Source organism: Sciurus carolinensis, chromosome 10, assembly GCF_902686445.1.
Source record: "Sciurus carolinensis chromosome 10, mSciCar1.2, whole genome shotgun sequence".
NCBI lineage: Eukaryota > Metazoa > Chordata > Mammalia > Rodentia > Sciuridae > Sciurus > Sciurus carolinensis.
Genome location: NC_062222.1, coordinates 33,473,682 through 33,491,602, shown reverse-complemented (window position 1 = coordinate 33,491,602; position 17,921 = coordinate 33,473,682). Strand labels below are relative to the sequence as shown.

The following is a 17,921-nucleotide window of genomic DNA, read 5'->3' as shown; positions in this document are numbered from 1 at the left end:
CGGGTTTCGGCACCAGTTATCGCGTCCCCTCTGGCCGCAGAGAGAGACACGACAAATGTCTGAAGCTTTGGAAGTTTATTGTGCACAGTTCCTCTCCTACGCTTCTCTTACCCCTAGCTTCTGCGCACTCCCAGCTTCCCTTCTCCCAGCTTCTTCCAGCTCCCGCGTACTCCCTGCTTCCAGCTTGGCTTCAACCTCCGCCTCCACCTTCGCCGCTTCTGCTTCTTCCGTCGTTCCCCCTCGCTCTCCCACCCACCAGGCTTATATACACTTCAACCAATCAGGGGAGAGTACACGAGATAAACGCGGACAGCTGCAGGCATAGGATGGGTACACGAGGGGGGCATGCTCTAGTCACATCGTTAACTAGCCAATCATTGGAATTCGCTGGTTGTTTACTGTATAGCTGGCCGCTTTTGGCTCAGCGTCAGGCGCCATCTTGACCATGCCTAAGGCTGGGGGTCCCGGAAACCCCCACAGCCTAGCATGCTCCATGACCTGGATTCCACCAATCCCCAGCTTTGCAACAAAACAAAACAAAATGAGGATTTCAAGAACCACAGAACCACCTGCTGCCAGGTCCATGCTGCTGGCTGGCACCTTCTGTCTATCTTCCCTCTCAGTCTTGGGAGTGCGAGTGGAGACCAGATACCCAGGAGACCTGGTCCTTCCTGAAGTGGACCTGCATGGTGCACCACCCTGGGATGCTTACAGATGGAAAGAAGTTCAATTCCTCCCAGGACAGTAACAAGCCTTTTAATATTGTGCTAGGCAAGCAGGAGGTGATCTGAGGCTGGGCAGAACGGGTAATCCAGATGGTGAGGCTGAGAGGGCCAAAGTGACTATATTTCCAGACTGAGCCAACAGTGCCCCCAGGCACTGGGCATCATTCCACCACATGTTGCTCTTGTCTTCCATGGGAGACTTTTAAATTTGGAAGGATGGCAGTGTTCTCCTGTCTTAGCTCCCTTCTCTTGGATCTGCTGTGGAGGATCCGGTGCCTTCAGATGTGTGTAGTGCACATGAATCTATATAGCCCTTTTCCTGCATTCCTTCCGTTACCCTCTTGGAATAAACAGCCGCCCGACTGAATGTTCTATCAACTTTGCTTCCCACACCTCCATCTCCTCCTCCCCTTTCTCTTTGTATGTGTGTTTACCTAAACCCTATGCCATAAACCTCAAGTTACAAATTGTATTTGGTTTTCATATGGGGGTAAAGATTTAGTTTCCATCTTGTGGATCTTGGTTTCCAATGAAGTAGGTTGTCAAATATTCCCTGCACAAGTGATGGGTTAAAGTTAGGATAGGAATTGGTGGTGTGGGTAAGAGGTTGCAAAAGTCTTTATTTTCAGATGTAATAGTCTTCTATTATATATTCAGTATTCTCGCGGTTGAGTTGCAAAGCTATGGCAGATTTGAGAACTGTGGAAGGATGACTCATTCTCCATTGTGAGATGTCCTTGAGTTAAATGAAAAATATCCAAAACTGAAATGGGGAAGGGTAAAAAGCTTAAAAAGATAATAAAAATTAATCTTTGTTTTTTAGTGTAAAATTAACTCTATGTGGATTAAACATTTAAATGTGAAACAAAAATAAAAACACTGGAAAAGTAATAGAGATTAAAAAATACTTATCTTGAAAGTGTGACCAAACATCTCTGTTAAAAGGGAGCATTTAATACATTTTGCCACATAAGATTAAATGTATGGTAACCATTCACAAAAATTAAAAATGAGCTAGGAAACATATTTACCAAAAATTACACTGCAGGGAGAGGGGTTATTCTCCTTAATATGCATAGGGATCTTCAAAATTATGTTGAAATCCCAAAACTTCCTAGGAAAAAAATTGCTGAGAACTACAAACAGGAAGAAATGTTACAAAAAGGGAAGATCAAGGAACTGATACACAAAGAAAGAATCAATTCTGAATCCTTCAATTCTGCTTACAAATCAACACACAGACATACATCAACTCTTAGATGTCATTTTATTCACATCACATTGGGAAAGATTTAAAAAAGATAATTTTGACAAGTATGTGGAGAATCTGTTGTGGTAAGGTTTATTTATTAGTTTATTTTGGTAGAGCATTATGGTTATATCCAACTCTAAAATTTAACAGTATCTTTCTCATGATACAACTGTATTTTTTAGAATACGCCTCATAAACACAGCTGCATAAGAACATAAAATGATAAGCAAATATTTTAATGGAAACTTTTTTTTTTTTTTTTTTTTTTTTTTTTTTAGTACTGAGGATTGAATCTAAGGGCACCTACTCATTAAGCCACATCCCTAGCCCTTTCTTTTTGTATTTTATTTAGAGACAGAGTCTCACTGAGTTGCTTAGGGCCTTGCTAAGTTGCTGAGGTTGACTTTGAACTTGTGATCCTCCTACCTCAGTCTCCCGAATCACTGAAATTATAGGTGTGTGCCACTGCACCTGGCTTAATGGTATCTTTTTGTATTTTAGTAACAAAATATTGGAGACGTCTCAAGTTTTTGTGTATGTATGCATGTGTAAAATAGAAATTGGATAGAGAATAGGAGTGTTGTTTAACTTTCAGTTAATTCTTTTTTTCCATCATTTTAAAGACAAACTCATTTTCTCAATAAACAATAAACAGATCTAATATTATAAAAAAACTATGTCCATTCCAGAGAGAATTTAGATGCAGACTTAAGAAACATTAAGAGAGTCAGAATCCTGTTCTATAAGGAATTTTTCTTTTATTGAAGTTTATACTCCAACCAATATGAATAACAATTTTTATTGCTGTGCTTTTCTCTCTCATGGGAATTGCCTAAGAATGGGCCATTTTGGCTCTGATAGATTCCTTATAGCCTTTTCTGAAAAGTTAGCTTGAATGAAAAGTTTGCAGTTGCAGAACCCAGGAAAATCACACAAAAGCTGAGAAAGATTACATTTTTCTTCTTTGATTTATGATCTTAAAACATCTTTTCAGACAGATAAATTAATCTCATAAAGCATAGATGTTAACAATGATTAGGCATTTAGAATTTTTGCAGCAGCCATGGAAAGAAAAGAGATGCACATTTACATGAAATAGTGCAGCTCGTTTTGTCTGGTAACTGCAGAAGATCCCCTTTGTTTGAAAATGTCCAATACTAAATTACCTTCCATTCCCTCACCAACTCCATAAAATGCACACAAATCTATTGAAATATATTGTGAAATTTAGATTTGTTTTTCTTACCTCATTTTTAAGAAATATGTCACTTTCCCATATTAAAGTTTGTGATTTGATTGACAGGGCAGTATAAATGTAATACAATTTGAGTTTCAGATATGAGAGCTTCAAAAAGAAGCACCAAGACTAAGGTAGCATAAGTGAGGAGTTAGACTTTGAAATGATTTTTAGTGTATAAATGAAGAAGATTCTGGAAAACATTTTCAGCTTATTATTTGAGCATTTATAGACACATCCAACTTTCCTTTTCCAATGAAATTTGTATCATGATGATTTTCCACTAGGCATTTCAGCCCTGAAATAAACATCAGACTCTTTTACTACCAAGTTTATGTCAAACTTTTACCATCATCAAATACTATTCTGTATGCAGGGAAAAGGAATGGAAGATGTGCTGTTTTCAATTCAGTCTACTAGTGATGGTAAATCTCACAGGACTGAACATCCAATTACAGCAAATGATTGGCTTAATGAGTCTATTGGGAAAACATTTCGGCCTTTTGATTCCAAAAGGTCTTCCAAAATAACAGGGCAAATAGTCCCAGGTCTCCATGACCTGAAGAGTCTAAGAAGAATTATTAGTGCATCTTAGAGAAACCTGAGGCCACTCAGCTCACTGATTTAGTGGTGATGTCCTTGTCACTGGGTCAGAGAATAATGTGGCTTCTAACTTTTTATTTGGCAACATCATTAACATTGGTGGCACTGTGAGAATTCTTTTATGTCCTGACTATTCTAGGGCAAGAACATACTCTTCTGATTAAATAACTCTAAAAATGATCTTATTTTATGACATTTTTAACTTTTATGAAATAAAACAATAAAGTCCAAATAATAAAGTAAAAACTCAGTGACTGAAAGGCAGCTGTCACGTTGAGAATTAGATTGCTAGAATTTGAAATAATGAGATATACAATAGTTTTATAAGATAGGTAATAGCTTTCTTTTCTAGGTCAGATTTAAAAAAATTTACAAATGATATGGTCATTCAGTGGACAGATATAGGAGAGGGAGAAAAGGAGGAGAAAGAGAAAGAGAGGGAGAAAGAGGGAGAATTTAAGAGCAAATTGTTAAGACTATCACAGTTAAACCTATACTTCCCTCTAGTGGTCAAATTTGAAAACGTATTTGCAGAGATGAATTAATGGCATGACTATTTGATAAACATCAGTAACTAAAGGTCAGGCAACCAGATACCTCATATTGTGTGAAAATTTTAGCCAACTTATCCGACTACGTTTCCCCTCAATATTCAAGTTGAAGGATTCCTCCTGGGAGAGGTGTCAATTCTCATGAACATTCCAACCTATGGCAGGGTCTTTATGCCACAATTTGGATTGGGAGATACTGTTTATACACTTGGGATTTGGGTATTCATCTAAGTTACAATTTATGAAAAATGAATAGGAAAGAATATTTTTCTGGATGTCTTGAGTACTTAAGTTTAAATAAAGTAGACTATGAGTTATTTGATGCCATCTTTTGTCATGTATATTAAAATGGAAAATTTTCAGAGCACAGTGACTTACTTTATTATCAGAATGTCAAGATTTAGAAGTTTAACCCAGAAACCAAGGACAGTGTTTTTTCTTTTTTTTTCTCTCTCTCTCTTTCTCTCCCTCCCTCCCTCCTCTCTCTCTCTCTCTCTTTCTTTCTTGATCCCAGTACTAAGTTAAGTGCCAAGTGGGTACTTAATCACTGAGGTACTTCCCTAGCCCTTTTTATTTTTTGAGACAAGTTCTCTTTAATTTGCTTTGGGCCTCACTAAGTCGCTGAGGCTGATCTTGAACTTGCAATCCTCCTGCCTTGGCCTCTGCATTGCTGGCATTATAGGCATGTGTCATCAAGCCCAGCAGGCTAGTGTTTTGGGGTGGTTACTGTGTATAAATATTAAACACATTTCGATGTACTTATCCTTTTTTTCTTTATGTCTACAGTATATAATTCCTTATAGCCTCAGCTTGGAATATTACTTTTGAAAGACCCTAAGCCCCCCTGTCCAAGGAAGAACTCACGTAATCACTGGCTGCAAAAGCAAGAGGCAGTTTATTGGTTACACAGGCGCCTGCGGGTGCACAGCAAAACCTCAGCCGGAGCTTCGGTTATGTGGCACACCGGGCTTTGGGGTACAGGTTTTTTATAGGGTAAAGGGGCAGGTTTCGCGCGCGCGGTAAGCAACAGGTTTCCTATTGGTTATTTTGAATCCAGCACGTACACAGCACATAGGTTACTTGAAGGGTAAGGTTATTATATCCCAAAAAAATCCACAATTATTACTTGGTATTCTTGGTATTTTTATGGTTCCTGGTTCCCGCTTATCAGTTCCTGATTGTTCAGGCACTCCCTGGGAACCGATGATCTATGCTTTCCCAACCGCCCTATTCTTTCTTAACCTAGTTATCAGTTTAACGACCTCCAGGTAGGCCGTGCAACCTTCCCAGGGGGGGCGTTTGGTAGAGTGTCCTAGGTCATGGGTTTAAGACAAAGAGCTGGGGCCTTTCATTTCCCCCCTTTTTCTTTATCATGGATAGAATCTTATATCCATTTGTCCATCCTGCCTCGGTTATGATGTTCTAAAAGTCCCAAGAAGTGAGCGCACCCTACATCTTTTATAGGTTAAAGTCTCTTTTGTTCTCCAGTTCTCTCCCCCCTTACCTCTCTCTCCTTCCTGCCTTCGTGACTAGGCCCGGTTTTGCATAAGTGAGAAGCCAAGGGCAGGGGGAGGGCCAAGGTGATTCAGGCAGGTGAGGGCCCAGGGGGCATTAATTAGCATCTCCTTGCTTGCAGTCCTTGATAAAGGCAGGTAAATTTGGTAATCAATGGGCTCCGGAGATCCTTGACATTTTCAAAGGCAGATGGCTTCATGGCTTCATTTCCTCAAATTGACCCGATTCCCTATTTCTACACTAACTACCTGTCCTTAATTCTGGCTTCATTCCCCCCTTTAGCTATAGCAACTCCCAACTGCTTTAAGGAAAAGGGGGCGTCGGTCGTTCTGGCTGCTTCGAAGCTGAAAGGGGGCAGTGAGGGGCAAGCAGTTTGGAGTTCCTTTTTTAAAAATCGGGTCAATTGAGGGGTCCAAGGTAGAAGTCTGATTGGGGAAGAGCAGGTTGTAAAGTCATCTGGGGGTGGGTGCTTCTATGATAGAAGAACAAAAAGACATGAGTACTGAAATGCAATTAGTACAAAGTAAATGTTGCAGCATCTGGAGCATGCCACTGAGTATCATGAAAATGACAGAAGTCAATCTCTCACCAGGCGGGTGGAAGAATTGAGAAATTGTTCCCATAACTAGACATAGCAAAGGCTGGAAAGGACAAGGCCTTTATTTGGAAACTTTAACATTGTCCAGGTTATCAGGAATGTAAACACAACATTTAACTCTTAATGTCATAGATATCCCAGGAAATATAGTTAAGCTACTTAAGTCATCTGATTTTGTAAAATATCCCTTTATTGGTATAACCTGTGTTTAGTAGAGAGCTCTATACTTCTGTTACTTAGGGCTAGGTAATCATAAGAGCAAACATAGATTAAGTCTACCTGTGTAGCTTAGGAAGGTCTGCAGGCCTTAAACTGACTAAAAACTTCTGACTCTGGCAGTTTCTCTTGATAGTTATCAGGCACATTTGCTGAAGAATCTTTCTTTCATTTGTAGCTTCCAGTTTTTATTCTAGTGGACTAACACAAGTGTACATCTTAAGTTACATTTAACTATTATTTCTTAAATGCCCAAGAATGGTTATATTTTGGTTTTAACTGTTTTGCTGGGTGTCTAAGATCAAGCTGGTCAAATTGACCTGGTTCCTGTCTTGTTAAGGAGTCAGCTGATTTCCCACAGGGGCCACTCGTAGAGAACTGAAGAGCAGCTTCTTAGTTCCTCCAGTACCATTGGTTAGGCAGGGTCTCCTTGATGAGGTGACTTCCTTTGGAAGCATAAAGGGATGTCTCCCTTTTTCCATGACCCTCCTTTGCAGCAGATGCACTGAGTGATTTTTCATCCTCTAGTCTCAACAATCTCCTTGATCAGGAGGTTGTGTGACCCAGAGTTGCAGCACTCCTTAGAGAAGTCCTCTTATTCCCTGGGTTCAGGCTGACTGAGGGCAAAAGATCTAAATACTGTTCCATCTTGCCTTCTGTATTTAATTCCAATCTCTAAGTTTGATCTTAATCATCCAGCAAGCCAGTCTCACCAGTCATAAAGTAAGAGTACTGGGCCTTAACTTTAATGTCCATAACTTTACAATTATTTACCCTTTTATCTAACTGGAGTCTGCATTAGTACTGGAAGTTACCACTATCTGTTCTGGTATCTGTTACCACTATCTGTTAGGTGATGGCTTATTATCACAAGTTACCTAGGTTGCGTGTTCTTGAAGCAGCTACTTCTGCAAAACATTAACAGGTAACAGTTTTACAAAATGAAATTAGCAAGAGTAAAACTATATTCTGCTTGTATAATAGCTATCTTGAATTTTGACTGAGAACCACATTATATTTCCTATTTGAGATAATGGTAATTTTACAAAAAAAAACAATCTTTTGATTATAACTTTAAATAAGCTGAAGTCTGACTTACAAATAAATAAGCTGGAGTCACTCTAACATGCAGTAAGGTGGGAGGCAGAGCCTTATCTCAGGTAAGGCATGGCTCTTTACAGACCTTAAGTGTTCTAATCCTACAACTAATTTTTGCCCCTTTTGCCATGACCAGCATGACCAAATTTTCAAGTTCAGTGAGGGTCAAAGGAGTATTAGAAAATAAAGGTTTATAAACACAGATTTTGAAGATTAAGCTGAGATCAGATGGAGCTCTATTCTCTGAAGGAAATGTAGATCTAAAGAGTTATGTTAGCAATCTTTATACATGTCTTATTATTAAGTTAAAGACTATGTAAGCATTATTCTTTGTTTTTAGGAGAGTTACAGAGACTAGACCATCTATGCAACTTTTTCCCACAACTGCAAAGTGCAATGTTAGGAACTCTGTGTAGCTCTCAAATAAGTCCACTGTCCAAAGTTACTGTAAGGTGGGCAGGAACTAGAGAAGGGAACTGATGAAACACTGGTTATCTAGCAAAACAATTTCTTTCTGCCCAAGAGCTGTGTGCCTGATATCAATGTAAGAGCTGATAGGACTCCTGTACAGAGCCTCCCCAGGGAGGTTACTGCCACAGCAGTTAGGCATCTTGTGCTCCTACACAGGAACACTTCCAGGCACCAGGCATGCTACAGTCATGAAGTCAGGGACCCCAATCTCAGTCATTGTTGTCCCATTTTTGCTATAATGCATTATACTCTTTCTTAAATTGTCATTTAAGAAGTTTATATATATTGATTTCTGAGTCCATATGAACATTAGTTAACACAGTCTAACATTATATCCAAAACAGGAATCAATCAAAGAAAGGCTGAGAGAGCTTTTAACTTTTCTTTTGTGTAGCAAAATGCTTTTACCTTCTATAATATGAACCTTTAAACAAATCAGGCTGTCAGTAACTCTTAGATATACATTTACATTTAAATTTGAAGTTCTTTATCTCAGTGTAAAAAGTAACAAATTTTACACGTGCCCCATTGATAGCAGGTCCTATAATAGAACATTAAATGATAGAAATTGATCCCCAATAAAATTTACTCTTTATAAGCTTAAAATTACCATTACAGACAAGTTTATCTGGAGAATAGCAGCTCGATAAATTTCCTGCTTTAAAAACTTGTATATCTGAAAAATATGAACACATTTAATATACAACTGAAAACCATTTTACAATTACCTTGACACTTTTTTCTTACCAAATTTAGTTTTTTTAAAGAAAAATTTAGACTCTGTAACACAGTACAATACTTTAACAGTTGTTTAACCATAATTGTATACACCCCAATTTTTAAGACTAATTGTTCTAAAGAATAAAACTTAATAGACACAAAGTTAAGAGTAAATTAGTGTTTCTAAGAAATCCTTGTTATTTTACCATATAGATTAAACTTTGGTTTATATCAGAACATTAGTATTTCACCTTAGGAAAAACCTTAAATAGCTTTAGCTGTTTCACATGCATACAACCAACTTAGTTTCACACAAACTTGTTGAAACTTGCCCTTTACATACACAGACTTTCTTAGCACTTACTTAGACCCTCATGTATTTCATCACACAAGCACTTTCTTACCCAGAAACATTTCCTTTTTCCTTTTACTAAATATATTTCCATACCCAGAACCTTTTTTCTCTTTCCTATTCGTTGACCCCTTTTTGTTCACATTCTGAAACAACTCTTATGAAATTTCTGAATTTAGATAAATTACTCTATTTTAATAAGATTAAATATTTTGTTGTTTATAGTACTCTAATTGAAACACAGTTGAAACTTTTGGGACCCTTTGTACATAGAATTGCACTTGTTAGGACATAACTCTTAGTAACCTTGTTTTTAGTTTAGTGATGACACAAAGCAAGTTTAAACCCTTTTATTTACTAACCTATGAAAACACCAATAATGTTTGAGTATGATACCCCATGGAATTTAAGGAGTTAAGAGTACTTGATGTTATTTAACAATTAGCATTTTAACTTTGAAAATTAATCAGATGTCTCTACAAACACATTTGAATAATCCCATACATGTTAACTCTAATTCACTTATTCTATAAAAACCAAGAAATCAGACAAGTGTCCTGAACAGTATTTGCTGTCTCTTTCCTGTTGAGGAAAAGTCTTAGAAACAATGATATTAGACATTTTATTAACATCAATATTTTATTTGCTTGACCACCTAGAGACTTGTGAGTTATTTTCAAAGACATTTTACTTTCATTAGTTTACCCAATTTGAATTGAACCTTTAAATCACGTGAATTAAAAGTATTTGGATCCATTTTAAAAAATTTAATTTTTATGCGCGCTTATATTTAACACAAAACTAAAGGCCTTGTAATATTCATCTCCATTGCAATGTAGCAGATGTTTAAAAATAACTCGAGTTGGATAAAAAGAACTGATCAAAAATCATTAACCTAGGTCTGTAGGATCGAGGGTGAGACTCAGAGGGATCACCATGGATTGCCCCATTTCAGTCTTGCTGGTAAAAAAAGGAATTTAAGAAACAGGCACACAAGAAAACATAGACCAGACAACAGATTACAAGCGCTGCGCGTCTTGGTCGGAGAGTGCAAGCCCCTCCGGCCAAAAACAAGTCCCGACGAATCGAGCACCAAACAAGTCCCGACGGATCGGGCACCAAACAAGTCCCGACGGATCGGGCACCAAACAAGTCCCGACGGATCGGGCACCAAAACCCCTAGGACGTCTCCCAGGGTAGCAGGAGAGAAGTCAGAGTTCGTCAACTCCTTCTCAGACTGCCCAAACTACAAATGGAACACGCGTGCCCCTACAAAGTACAATCGCTGCGCTTCAGAACGAACAAGACAAAGCAACTACACAAGACAGACAAAGACAGACAATAACCCCCTGCTGGCCAGCTTAACTCACCTCCCAGAGTATTTGGCCGTTCCTCGGGCAGGGGTTTGGGGTGTCGAGGGGAAATCTCGGTGGGACCTCCAAATGAAAGACCCTAAGCCCCCCTGTCCAAGGAAGAACTCACGTAATCACTGGCTGCAAAAGCAAGAGGCAGTTTATTGGTTACACAGGCGCCTGCGGGTGCACAGCAAAACCTCAGCCGGAGCTTCGGTTATGTGGCACACCGGGCTTTGGGGTACAGGTTTTTTATAGGGTAAAGGGGCAGGTTTCGCGCGCGCGGTAAGCAACAGGTTTCCTATTGGTTATTTTGAATCCAGCACGTACACAGCACATAGGTTACTTGAAGGGTAAGGTTATTATATCCCAAAAAAATCCACAATTATTACTTGGTATTCTTGGTATTTTTATGGTTCCTGGTTCCCGCTTATCAGTTCCTGATTGTTCAGGCACTCCCTGGGAACCGATGATCTATGCTTTCCCAACCGCCCTATTCTTTCTTAACCTAGTTATCAGTTTAACGACCTCCAGGTAGGCCGTGCAACCTTCCCAGGGGGGGCGTTTGGTAGAGTGTCCTAGGTCATGGGTTTAAGACAAAGAGCTGGGGCCTTTCACTTTTTTTCTCTGGAGAAAATTAAAACCTATATTTGGGTATGTTTTTCTTGACTGATAGTTTTAAACATCATCTCAAATAATTTTACATGGGAGCCAACAGAATTTATGCTTACTAATGTGCTCCTTGAGCCTCAAAGAGAAAATAAAGAAAACTGTCTAATCTTATTTGGTTACTCTTCTGATCATAAAACATTTTTTTAACTGAGGAAGATAGGTGCTAACTAATGAAGATAAAGTAGTTTTCATTATTCGTAAGTTTCATGCTGGGTATTAATTGGAAAAGACAGCTACACTGTGAAACTAAATTTTCTTAAATTTTTGTCTTAATTTTTTTCCCAAATTGTATCTTTTGAAGTGAAACCTAAATCAGAATACCAGACAATTTAGCATCAATGAGGCTGTTAGGATTTAGATTATTTGAATTTGTTCAGTAAATATTTACTGTGCACCTATTTTACAAAAGCATGGTATTGGCTACTTGTTGTGGTTTAGATATGGCGTGTCCCCCAAAAAGCTCATGTGTGAGAAAATGAAAGAAGGTTTAGAAGTGAAATGATTGTGTTATGAGGGTCTTAACCCTGATAGGGATTAACTGGGTGGTAACTGTTAGGTATAAAGCCACCTTTTTCCCTCCCAACACACCTGTCAATCTGCCGTTAAGCCCGCCTTTCCCGTTACAGGAATTTCCGGCTTACGTCGCCGTAACCTTCCTGCCTCCCACGTTACGTTCCAATATGTCATTGGTCCATCAGTCAGTCTGTAATAATTCTCCTCCGTGATTGGTTCCTCCCAGCCCGCGAAATTCCAATACAAAGAACCGTGCGCCATCTTCTTCTCTCTCTTTCCCTTTCCCCTTTCCCCCGAGGAGACACGTTTTGTCCGCTTGAATAAAAGTTCCTCGTGTGAGACCTGTATCTGCGGAGTGTCTTTTCTGGGAGTTATCGACGAACCAAAACTGCCCCCTTTACATCTAACTAACAGTAACTATAGGCAGGAAGGGTGTGACTGGAGACGGTGGGTCATTGGGGGTGTAACTATGGGGTTTATATTTTGTCCCTGGTGAGTGGATTCTCTCTCTCTGCTTCCTGGTGCCATGTTCCCAGCTGCCACACATTCTGCCATGATGCTCAGCTTCACCATGGGCCAGAGGAATGGAGTCTATGGACTAAGACTCTGAAATGAGACCCCCAAATAAATTTTTTCTTCCCTAATTACTCTTTTTAGGTCTTTTAGTCACAGTAGTGAGAAAAAGCTGACTAAGACATTCCTTAAATTCGTTTGAGGAAGATGCAAATGTAAACAAGAAAGATGCTAGTGACTTTGGGGAAGGGCAAGAAGGCTTAGCCATGATGAGGTTGTGAAGAAGAAGGTGAAGAAACCACTGTGTTGTAGGAGAGGCTTATACAGGAGAAGGAGGAGCTTCAACAAGAAATAACGTGGAGCTGGCTATGTGGACTGAAATGCAAACTGTCCTTTTGAGGGTAAGTTCATTGTCTCTCCAGGTCCCTCTTCTATTCCTGAACCTCACATATGGTTGGAATCTAGTGAATATTAAATGATTGAGTGGAAAAGTTCTACTCAAAGTCATGACTTCACCATGTGCTTGCAGCATAGCCAAGGGATAGGAACTCCAATTTCCTGAGGCTCAGAGCCTTGATCTGTTAAGGCAGATTTAAATATGGACATCAAACGTGTGTCTGCATGCACAATACTTTCTCTATAAACAGGTGAGATGAGTTAAATTAAGGTAAGCGGTACTGAATGCAGGGACTGTGTGGAATGTGAATTCAGTCTAGCATTAGGAAGTCATCATGAGCATAGTGATGGACACAGGAAAAGTGTGGATCTATTTTCAGTGTAGCATGTTACAAAATGAGATTTTTCCTATTTTTATCAGTGTTAGGACCTCAGAAGGTTGTGAGTGCCTCTCAGACTTTACGACATTAAAAAAAAAAAAAAAAGTGCCAGAGAACCTAGTTACTGAGTTCTCAAATTCTACCCTGTCATTGGCTTTAGGCATATGTAAGTACATAAAATGAGGCTGGGAGGAACCTGGGATAGTATGAAATTGTGCCACCAGACCCTGTGTATAGATCTAAACTTTATTTTTGTGTAAGTTTAGAATTCCTTTAGCTAGAAAGTTCCATTTTACAAAGGAGGAAATTGAAGATATAGGGAGATTAAAATGCCTTGCAAAGTGATTACGCTTCTCAGAGGCAAAACCAGGATCATCAAATTGTTTTGGCATTTAAGTCAGTAGTGTTATTACCATATATGATGCTTCTCTGGCAATTTAAAATCTTCTAAGATACAGTAATAGGAATGATATAGCAATTTAAGAAAATTGCACATTTGTGTGTTTTTGTGAATATGTCACAAAGTTATATTTCTTTTAAAATGTCCTGTAGAAGAGGGTTAGCAATGTGGTAAAGAAGTGATAGGGGTTGAAACTGGGTTTAAAACTTTCTAAGATTCTGCAAGACTTCAGAATTTTTAATTTATATTTAAAATTTTAAAAAGTCATTTAACCCTATATTTCCATTGCTGTATAACAAATGATCTCAAATTTAAAGGATTTTAAACAGCACAAATGTATCATCTTAAAATGTAGGGCAGAGTCTGACACAGCTAAAATCAGGGCATTGTCATGGCTGTGTTCCTTACTGGATGCTCTAGGGAGGAAGTTTCCTTGCCTTTTCTTGCTCCTAGAGATGACCATGTCCCTTGGCCATGTGGTTGCTTCCTCCATCTTCTCAAAGTCCACAGGTGGCTTCAGTCCTTGTTGCACTGCATGTCTCTGGCCTGTTTCCATCATTATATCTCCTTCGTGAAATCTCAGTTCTCTTCTACTTGAGACACTTGAGATTACATTGTGACCACCTGGATAATCCCCATCCCCAAATCCTTGATAACATGCTCAAGTCCCTTTTGCATGTTAAGATCAGTCTTCACTTTGCACATACATCCATGTGCAGATATATATGTATATATATACACATATGCATCTCTAAATATCTACCATATATTATATAGGTGTATACAGATACACATGCACACACACCTGGGTCAGCATGTGCCTTGTGAGTTCCCTCAATCAATATTTTGTGAACTTTATTCCTGTGGTGTTCTTCAACATGTTCCTGTTTTCCGCAAGGCCTAGTTTGCAGTACCTGGCTGGCTTTTCTCTTCCAACATTCACTTACACAGCCCACTTGTTGAACTCTTTAGTATGTGTCTAAGAGGAATGAAGGCACATAACCACAAAAAGTCCTATAAAGGAATATTAATAGAAGCAGAAAACTGGAAGTAACCTTATGTCCGTGAATAGCAGAAGAGATAAAATTATGATATATTCATAAAATACAACTGAATACTACTAATTAATGACAAGGAACAAAGAATTAAAACATGCAACAAAATATTTGAACCTCAAAAACATTATAACTTGAAGAGAAAATGTCAAACACCAGACATATAGTATTTACCTCATATGAACAATCAGGATTTACCTCATATGAACAATCAGGATAGGCAAAATGTATGATGATGGAAATAAGAACAGTGTTTTCCTGGAGGTGTGTGTGTGTGTATGTGTGTGTGTGTGTGTGTGTATGTGTGTGCCAGGGGTAGGATGGGAGGTCGGGGGTGATAATTTGACTGCAGAAGTTTATGAGGGAAGTTTCTTGGGTGAGTGAAGCCACATCTTATAACTTGCTTGTGTTTTGGTAACATAAACACAAATCTGTAGAAATCTATCAAGGTGTCTATTTATTCTATATAAATTGTGTCTTTTACAGAAAATGCAATATTCAACTAAAACATTTCTCTTTGTTGGAAAATTGTCATTGTCTCCCTGGTGTCTGTTCTTGGGTGAGGCAAGAACTGCACACACCTATAACTCCAGACCTGCACTAATAATAAAAACTCTGTCTTCTCTATTTCAATCATTTGAAGTGGGAGGTCTAATCAAAGTGGTTTTACAACTCTTGACTTTCCCAGATGTGAATGTATTATTGTCCCAATTGCTTCTAAGGGAAACAGGACTGACTCTAGCATCTAAGATCTGGAAAAAGGAGAGCTCTGATTGGTACCAGTGACCAGCCCTGTGAGAAGGAAGGTGGAGAATGAAGAGATCCCAGTACAACATGTAAAATGGGTTGTAAACAGGAAAGACAGCCTTATGTAACCAAAAGGAATGGCCAAACCCAAAGGGGGAGAAGTGAAGAAGGGACTAAATGTCTATGCTACTTTGATTGAGGGTGATACTGTGGAAGAATATTGATGGACATAAAAATATGTCCACAATATATTCAATAACAAAATGATATACCAAAATAATATAGGTAGTACAATGCAGGTTTTGCCACCAAAGTGTTTTTATATATCTGAGTAGAAAAATTCTGGAAGGATTTATATCAATATATTACAGTCATCTTAGATGAGCTTCTTTGAACAGCAGTTCTAAAATTTTCTAACTTGAAACTTTAAAATAAAGAGGTATTAAATTATTTGTCCCAGGTTTCACTGATGGTGAGTGTAGGTGTCTTAACCCAGTGATTTTCCTATTGTTTACTGACTATGGTAAATTAGCCATTACTCATAAAAATATTCTTTGAACCTGATTTACGTTAGAACGTCCTATTGCAGCTTGCTCTTGGTCTTCTCAGATGTTTGTCCCTTGGGGTGAGTGAGTACACAGGTATTTGACCAGTGCCTTTAGGGACTCTCAGAATTATTCCTGTTTGATGGCAGATGAAACCGTCTCAGTGAAGATATTCACTTGCACACGTAACATGTTAAACACACTGCCTGGCATTTGGTGAGCCTTTTGTGAATGTTAATATATTATCCTAGAACTCTTATATAAAATAGGACCAGTAATGGAGCATGTCTCAAAGTTGCTATGAGAATTCAGTAAGATAATGAAAGCAATGTTCTTAACACACCAGGAATCCACCACATACAAAATAAAATATGGTTATTATTGCTATCATCCCATTTAGTTCTCATAACAACTCTATGAAGAAGGGTAACATTATATTCTACATTTTATAGATGAGCAAAGGCAAGGCTAAGAGAGGACTTGCCCAATAAATCTGTAGAAAGAAAAAGATAGTAAAATATTTTCCTGCCTGCCTTTTCCCTGGCACATTACTGGAGTCATTGACAGATTTCCACTCTGTTCATTGGCTCCAATATGGAGATGAAGAAACTTTCCTGTGGCTGTCTATATGCCGAAAAGGAATTCAAAACTAATTAAGAGCAGTTTGCATGATTAGACAAGGTCAACATTCCATGTGTTCTTTGCCTGCCTTCCTTTTCTACATCAACAGAAATTTCTAGTAGTTGTTGAAGAGGTTTCACTTCAACTTACATAAAACAGTGCTTCTCTAATCCATGTTCTATCAACATGTAAATTTCACAAAAAGCCTCAATAAGCATAATCTTCAAAGTTTTTCCCAAAGTCTCTCTTATGATAGAAATTTTTGCACCAAACATAAACATTCTTTTTCAACATGTCTTACTATGGTGTTTGTCTCAAAATTTATGAAAATCTAATTTATATTATAGCAAAACATTATATATATTTAAAATTTATCATGGATAAATTGACCAGTAATCTCATAACACTGTGCTCAGTCAAGTAAATGCCAACTGACCTGACTTTTTCATCTTTCAGGAACTACATATTATGTTTCAGTTAAGAAACACATTATTGTATATGGAGAGAATAAAATTTTTTTTTCAGACTGGACACAAGTTTCTTAAAAAGTCTAACCATGTTTTCTTGTGTGTGCGTGCTGGGATAGAACCCAGGGCTCTGCACACGCTAAGCACATTCTACCACAGAGTCACACCCACACATTTTATTTACCAGGCACCTTTCCACCCATACTTCTCCACGTCTTAAACTGCTTTTGAGATAAGTGAGCAAATTTCTAATTTATCTCAGGTCAGGTGTGATCCAGGGAAAAACTTTCAAAGAACTGAATGTTCCTTTGTTTATAAAAAAGATTTCATTTTTACTATAGGCTTAGACAAAAAAAAAAAAAAAATTCCCACAGAATTATATTAAAAAACAATGTATTTATGTGTTTAAGCTCAAAATATTTTTATGGCTCAAGAAGTGAAGACTGTAAAATGGCTTATTATGTGAATGTTCACCACCAGGTTCCCTCAAACATGTGTAACACAATAGAGAAACAGATAAAGAAGATTCTTGGGATAGAGCAATATCTGCTAAGAGCAGTTACAGGTGAAGATCAGTATTTTCTTATTTTACATGGAGTTATCTTTAGCAGCTCTAGGGAGGCTAAGTTTACCCCAGAATCAATGTAAGTGAAAGAAGGGCAAGTCATAGCACACATAATATAATACTATTTTAAACAATTTTTCACTATTCTTGGGATCCTTAAAAGATAGGAATGTAATTGCCTTTCAAAAAGATAGCTTGTCTTCAATAAGGAAAAACATGACATGAGTTCCCATACACAGACTCTAATGGTAGAAAAAACAAAAACACCAAGTCCACCTGTATGTCTTATTTGCTAGAAAAATCTGATTGTCAATATTAGGAAACTTAAACAAAAACCAAAAAGACCCACAATATTTT

At 38.1% G+C, this 17,921-nt stretch overlaps 1 pseudogene; it reads left to right on the top strand.

Moving 5' to 3' along the window:
* Positions 1-493: 493 nt before the first annotated feature.
* LOC124994164 (peptidyl-prolyl cis-trans isomerase FKBP1A-like) lies at positions 494-1,017 on the top strand (annotated as a pseudogene).
* Positions 1,018-17,921: the final 16,904 nt, after the last annotated feature.